The sequence below is a fragment of the Mya arenaria genome, chromosome 14 (assembly GCF_026914265.1).
Source record: "Mya arenaria isolate MELC-2E11 chromosome 14, ASM2691426v1".
Classification (NCBI taxonomy): domain Eukaryota; kingdom Metazoa; phylum Mollusca; class Bivalvia; order Myida; family Myidae; genus Mya; species Mya arenaria.
Genome location: NC_069135.1, coordinates 36,869,280 through 36,877,452, shown reverse-complemented (window position 1 = coordinate 36,877,452; position 8,173 = coordinate 36,869,280).

Sequence of the window (8,173 nt, the reverse complement as noted above, 5' to 3'; positions counted from 1 at the left end):
CAACACACATTCCGACAACGGTTTTTGATTGACACATGCCTTTGAGAATAATGTTTAGAGTATTCACTGAAGCTGACACTTTGTAACGCTAGAACAACAAAAAGCCATTTCTGGCTTCAAAGAATGTTGACGTGTTGTACTTCCGTTTCTTCTACCTATGGGGTAAGCACAGATCACGATCACAAATGTATTTCTAATTGAATCCTTTTGCATTATATTATTGTAGCCTGATTCACGAATATGGATGGCCTAGGCGTAAATTTAATTAAAAAATGTAACGTTTGAAATGTCATCTTTAATTAAACAAAATGAAAATGATAATGATGAATTCAAACCAAAATATTACTGGTATACTATTTAACAAAAGCTGTTGAGAGTAATACTTGTAATTATAATGATTTTAAACTGTTTAAAAACATGCTGATTTTTAAAGTTATTAAATTTGAAAATTATTTTAAAATTCCTGTCATGGAAATGTTTGTCAATGAAGGTGACATTCGTGTGCCGATTAACTAACGGTCATTCTCCTAAAGTCAAACTGGAAATTGGCTGTGACTTAATAAGAACATTGTAATTACTCACACTATTAAAAAACAAGCAATAATTATATACAGAACATGGGAAATTATTTTGGACGTTTTAAACATTTGAATGGTCTGCCATTTTATCAAAGCCGGTCCAAGTGAATTAAATTACAACTGTTTAAACGTCTACGAAATTGGCAGAAATGGTTCACAAAATGTGTAAGAAAAAATGCAACAATGTTCTAGTTTAGAAACAACACAGCTGTTTTCTTTACTTTTTAGTACATTTCAAAATCCGTTTGACACACTATTCCCTGTTTTAGGATAGACTCGTCGAGACACACAAAGACAAACTAAATTCAGATTTAATATGTAAGGTAATGGTAACACGACTATAGAGGGAATATAGAATTTTTGGTTGTGTTATATGCAGAAGAACGTGTATGATATTCAAAATCGTTGGTAATCACCAACTCGGCATGTTTGTTTTCTCCTGATACTCCGATTTCGCACACAACATACGACATCACAGTCACCTTACATCTAGCTAATGAGTGTGATGAATTTAATGTTGTAATAATGTTTGTCACATTCGTTGTAAAGTAAATCAATTTTAATTAATTCATTAAAAAGCAATTCACCGCGCACGCAAGACTTTCAACTCGTGTGACAAATTCCGTCGTATCCACGTTATAAATGTTTTCGAAGCTGATTTTGTTTAAACACACATGGATAGTATCATTTGCAAGTTAATGACCCCGTGGTGTTATTTCATTTATTTTGTTTCAATGTTTAGTGCATTCGTATCAAATAAGCCTCCAGAAACGTACTTAAACACAGTGCTCTTGACAAGAATATGTCTTAGAAATTAACTATTTGACATCATTTCATTTTCTCCGAGAATGTTTTATTACACTTTGAGCATAAAATTGACATTTTACTAAAAGCACACATGACTTGGCATGCGCAAAATTAGATATAGTTTTGTCAGACATACTTTTTTCAAGAAAAGTAAGGGCAAGATATTGTAGAGCATGAGTTAAGGTTATCCGAAAATTAAGGGCATATTGTTGTTTTCTTTTTATTGTGGTTGTAGTTTGTATTGGCGGTGGGCATGACCTTTAATTGTCTATCAAAATAAGAGCATGTTTTAGATTGCCAGTCAAAATTAAAGTATGATTTAATTCGGGGTTGTTTAAACTTATCTCTCAAAATGTATTTTTTGCAGGCTTATGATTCACTTGAAACCGTAACATATAACTCAAAATCGTAACGTCAGCATCGAATGACTACATGGAATGATTAACACGAAAGGTCTTGACCAAGATAATGCTGACACGCGTAGTAGAATGTTTTACTGTGTTAAAAACTGTTTTCTGTTAAGGAACATCTACACTTGAATCGAACTTTTATAAGTTAACTGAGCTTCAGGAATACGAGCACCCTCCTTCGGCTTTATCGTTTGTCAAAGGGATGCAAATAATGAATATATTCAATACAATTAATTGCGTAGCTTTGTGGATACACAGATGCAAATACCCATCGTTGCATCGAACATAATTATCTATCCTGTCTTTGTTCACAATAGATTCAAATTTCAAGACCACGAACGGACGAATATTGGTTGTATTCGATGTGACAGCTTGATGATTTTTGTTCATTTTCTCTTTCAATACAGTGATGTCTTCGCATATAAAATGCATGCTTTAGGGGACTTGTTTCCATATTTAAACTTCATTATTACAAACAGTTCCTGAACACTGCAAAGGGAAATCTTATTTACATATTTTATTGATAGGAGGTATCAGCCGACACAATCAAAATAAGAAATAATGAATAATTTATTGCTCGATCTAAGAATTCTTTTAACTTCGACGCATAGCGATTTATATCTAATGCCATTGTACTGCGATACCTATGATGATATCGTTCGAGCACCGTCCTGTAATTATAATTAAGACTACAGAACACAAACAGATTGCACATCTAAGAATGAAACAGACATTGACAGAATTGAATAATCTATACATAATACCAAATATTGCTTATTATTTTTGAATGTCAACATATTTCCAATGTACCAAATATCATGACATTGAATATAACACAGTGACAACTATACGGAAAATAGCATGTCGTCCTTAGATGAAAGAAATAGTATTTGTAAATTAGCAAATGTATCGGAACAAAATATAACATTGATTTAAAGTAATTTAATCGGTTTCAAGGTTAGATGTTTTGGCTTACCGACGTTACTCTAATTTATGATCGCCCGAAGGTAAAAAAGGTGTTATCCTTTGTTATCCTGTCACATGCACACAGAACGCTCCGACAACAAGGTGCCGTGAATAAATAAATTAATTAGGATAGTTGACCCCGTGATGTTTATATACAGTCAGTTGGACATGTGATCGCGAAACGGACTACGTTTGTGTTCTGAAATGTCAGAGGAAAAGCACAAATAATGTTTCAGAATCATATCAATAGTCCACCAACAACAGACCTCAGCTATCACTCGTCCAGAAAGTTCCATCACTCTGCATAAAAATGACAACGATGAACAAATTCGCCTAGCAAATCCAGCATGCACTAACCCCACCCGCTAATGCAGAACAATTGTAGCATTCAACGATAATTAATCTCATTTCTGTGGTGAGTGTCAAAAGCTCACTTTCTACATAAATGAATTTACTCTTTGCCTGAGCAGTTCCGAACTTACAACATTTTTTTTAATATCAACGTAACTTGAATTCATTGAACATATGGTGATGGTAAATACTGGTGATTTGAACCGTTACCTGTGTATTGTACAGTAGTATGCGACATGCGGACAATTTGTTGCATGATTAGATAATGTATGATGATTGATTCACGTTTATATACTTTTGAAACCTTTTATGTTTAGAATTTATATTGACGTATAAAATTGCAGTTACTTTGACTATAAACGTATTGAATAAAATTGAACGGTTTTACGAACTATTTTAGGCACATTAAAACATGGGTACCTAGTACGCCGATGTCAACAGGGAAACACTTATAATTCCCCATTATTTAAAAGGTTCTTGATAAATTTAAGGAAATTCGGCACACCTGATAATTTCCTCCCCTTCCTCCATGCACGGCACCAACATTTTTTCGATATTTATATTTAGACTGCTATTAGTATGTACCTGCTTGATGTCGTTGCAATAGTATGACTTTTGTCTTAACCTTAGTTTGCCATTTGCAGTTCATAAAACTGAGATATTTAATGAAAGGGGCCACTGCTGAATTTAAACTCTGCTCTATGTTCAAAAGTGTAATGGGACCCTCATAAACTTCTTGATATTAATGTATGTACAATTATTTAAATTCATCAAAGTAATATTCCTAAGTTGTTTATTTTCAAAATTAGCTTAAATTGTATTTATAACCAAGCAATGATATTCAAAAATCTATTTTCCCTAAAAACAAATTGTTTTTGCCTTTAAACAGGTTATAACGTCTTAAACCTTCAATTCTGAAAGAGTTGCAATGAATGTTACATTTGCGAGACAAAATTCTAATGGCCCTCGGCTTGTAGTCAAACAGGAAATTCACTTAAATTCGCATACGGCTGTCGACAATGGCGGACATTGCAATTACTTCCACGTATTCTTCACACAAACACATTACACAGAATATTGCATTTGTAAGGTTCCAATTATACAATATATCATATTGTTTTCTATTGTCCCCTCATTTCTTAAATCTTACTGACACACCAGTCTTCGATACGACTGAGATGGAAAGCTAATGTTTGAGTGGTAATGTTTTAAAGGTCCTCCTCATGCATCCAAACAGGCAATTCACACCCACTACTGCTGTCGGTCTCGGTGGACATTGTGTTCCGTCCTATGTACTCAAATACAACCGACAGCAACAGAAACGTCCTGTACAGAAGATGACAAAATTCATAAAATTTCAAAATTTCCAAAACGTCTTAAGAATGGACTCATTACTCCATCCAAGAGTGTATTTTGAAAAATATAGCACGCACTTTTTCGACAAAATATTTTACCGACTAGTGTTTTCGTTAAACCCGTTTCTGTCTTAATTTAAGAATAATCCAAAACATTAAGATATTGCTTACGACATTGGAATGTAACAAGACATGCCATACGTGTGTTACGTTACAATTAAACCAATATATTCTTACCATTGTGTGGTATAAATTGAAGGGCGAGGAATGGTGCAATAATTTACGGTAATCGTCCCGTGTCCGATGGGCGGAACACAAACACGAAAAAACCAAGATAATCGCGAAGATAAGTTTGGCATCGGGGAATACTATATCGCTAACACATTATAAGAAATACACTGTTAAGTGACATCAATCAAGTACCAACCCCTCAATCACCAGCGTTGGCTATAGCGTTATTTATTATTTGTTAGTCAATGGTCTCCGAAATACGAGAACATGGATATATGCACTGTATCCGTCTATATGGCAACCATGGGGTGACTTTTATGACCTCAGCCAAGCGTTATTAAATAGTCACTCATTGTTATTCAGTGATCTCCGAAATGCCAGAGCAAGAATACCAGCACTGCATCAGTCTGTGTGGCAGCCATAGGGTGACTTTTATGTATTAAAAGATGAATACATTTCTGGAAGAGCAATCCTTCAGAAAGACAAAATACACCACGTAATGTAAAGTCCGATAGAGAATAATTAGGTAAGTAATGGTAAGTACATTATTGTCGATTAAGTCAATTCAGTCATGTTACACCCCTATACAATAGTTGGTCTATTGAATAACTGTGGTTGATATGAAGTATAGACAACATGCGTAATGTGGTTTCCTGCTATATAGATATCAATGGTGACACGATTGTTGACAGTACATGTTCGAACAGTTCAACATTTACTCGACAAACACCACACATTATCTGCATTCTCTGTCCTTGATTAGAAATCCACACAAAGATAAAAATACATTTAAGAGTGCCATTTTACGTATCGATAATTGGACTATTGAATGGCTTGAATCCCATTAATCACTGATCAAAAAGGAATCGTGTGTGATTTACAAACAATTCCAATGTTTTTTATAGTCACAAACTTGATGGCCATATGGATGTATCGATAAACTCATTAACTTCAATTAAAAAACAAAGAACACAGTTGTGTCAAGCTCGGCCGTATCTCTTACAAAACCCTCTTGTTTTGAATACTCTTTCATTGCTTCCATTATAATCAAGTTTAATGTTGACTAGAAACGTAACGATGTGTTGATCAACGTTTATCTAGTGATATATTATATACATATATAAGGTAAACGACTTTATCATTTGTGCAAAACATTTATTTAAAGCTTTCCCTTATCATATTATGATTAATTCCCACCTCAGAATCAAACAGTCCGGAATGACGATTCAAAGACTTACTGATTTCGCTAATCGATCGACACATGTGTGATATATTTGTACTCATACAACCTCAGACGCAAATGGTCGTTATAAACTTAAGGATGTTCATCAATGCAGTGTTCATGCTCAAGGTGCTTCTTCCTACAAAAAATCAAATAAATCATCAAACGACAGAAAGGAATGGTGATCTGCCTTCTCTTATATTAAAAAGTAAGTGTAATTTGCAAACATAGTTCGACACATTGTTTTTATTAGACTGCTATAGTTTGACACGCAATTATCTTACAAATGGTTCAATTCAATAACATTTTGCAGAAACACAAGGTACTAAATAAGGTTGTTAAAAAAGGACAAACAAAGCCTGCTTTATCCTGAAATTCGATTTCATGCCTAAACCTGTCCATAGTACAACTACCTTGATGACGCTTCGCTCAAAAAGTGGTTCATATGTTTACATAGAAGTAGCGCTCTCTTTCTATTATGAGTATTGTGTCTACTCAATGTACCGATTTTAAGTACGCGAGTTCCTATGTGCACACAATGAAAATAATATAGACGTTCTAGATATGATCAAACACGCATGAACCCGTATTAATTTAATACCACTAAATCAGAGTGCATAGCCCCTTAAGAGCAATTTAATTCGAAGACATTCGTATATTTTTCAATTTTATTTTCGCGTTCTCTGTCGCTTTGATTTTTCTTTTATGAAGATTTTGTTGGATGAAATTTATTTAATTAGCCACTGCTCATTGCTCACATTACTAATTGTAAAGATTTTCGTGACAATGATGAATCTTCAGACCTCACTTATTTCCCCCGGGAACGTTTAATTACTCGTCTGTTAAAATATGAGATTGTGATTAAGATTTGTGGTCCAAATTAGAACAATATGTCGAGTATGTTTATGTAATGTATGGAAACGAGCATGAGTATATTTATAATTTGCCTGACATTATTGAAAGTGAAGCTGAAAACATTGACTGATAAATCGATTTTTATAGCTTGTTTTACACATCCCTCATGCATTCAACTCTAAGGGCTTATCAAATGCTCCATAACCGGAAAACAATTATCCCTGTCTTTATGCCAACATCAAAGGGCGTTCAACGTGCATATGACTTTTGAAAGTAATGCACACCAATATGAATGCATGTTTTCATTATACAATCGGCTATCACAATGGTTAAACTGAAATGCAATCTTAGATAAAGCGATATCTACAGATCGTTAAAGCTCACTTAGAAATAGTCAACGTCGTAAATGTTCGAAGAAAATCAATGAATAAGCGCTTATATTACATGTTAAAATATAGATTTATCTGTTAAAGCTTCTAAAGCGAGCGTTCGTATCATCATTAAGGGTACGATTTAGAGGGATATGGTTTAAAAGGGAATGGTTTATAATGGTACGGTTTAGAAGGGTACTGTTTATAAAAGTACGGGATTATAAGTGTACTGTTTATAAGGGTAATTTTTATAAGGGTACGGTTAAGAAGTGTGCTATTTATAAACGTACGGTTTATAAGGGTACTGTTTATAATGGTAAAAGTTATAATGGTACGGTTTACAACGGTACTGGTTATAATGGTACTGCTTATACGGGTACAGTTTAGAAGAGAGCGGTTTAGAAGGGTATGGGTTATAAGGGTACTGGTTATAAGGGTACTCTTTAGAAGGGTACTGGTTATAAGGGTACTGGTTATAAGGGTACTGGTTATAAGTGTACTGGTTATAAGGGTACTGGTTATAAGGGTACTGGTTATAAGGGTACGGTTTAGAATGGTACTGTTTATAAGGGTACTGGTTATAAGGGTACTGTTTAGAAGGGTACTGGTTATAAGGGTACTGTTTAGAAGGGTACTGGTTATAAGGGTACTGCTTATAAGGGTACGGTTATAAGTGTACGGTTTACAAGGGTACTGTTTATAAGGGTACTGGTTATAAGGGTACTGCTTATAAGGGTACGGTTTAGAAGGGTATGGGTTATAAGGGTACTGGTTATAAGTGTACTGCTTATAAGGGTGCGGTTTAGAAGGGTACTGTTTATAAGAATAAGGGTTATAAGGGTACGGTTTACAAGGGTACTGTTTATAATGGTACTGCTTATAAGGGTACGGTTAAGAATGGTACGGTTTCCAAGGGTACGGGTTATACGGGTACTACTTATATGTGTACGGGTTATACGGGTACTACTTATAAGTGTACGGTTTATACGGGTACTACTTATAAGTGTACGGGTTATACGGGTACTAC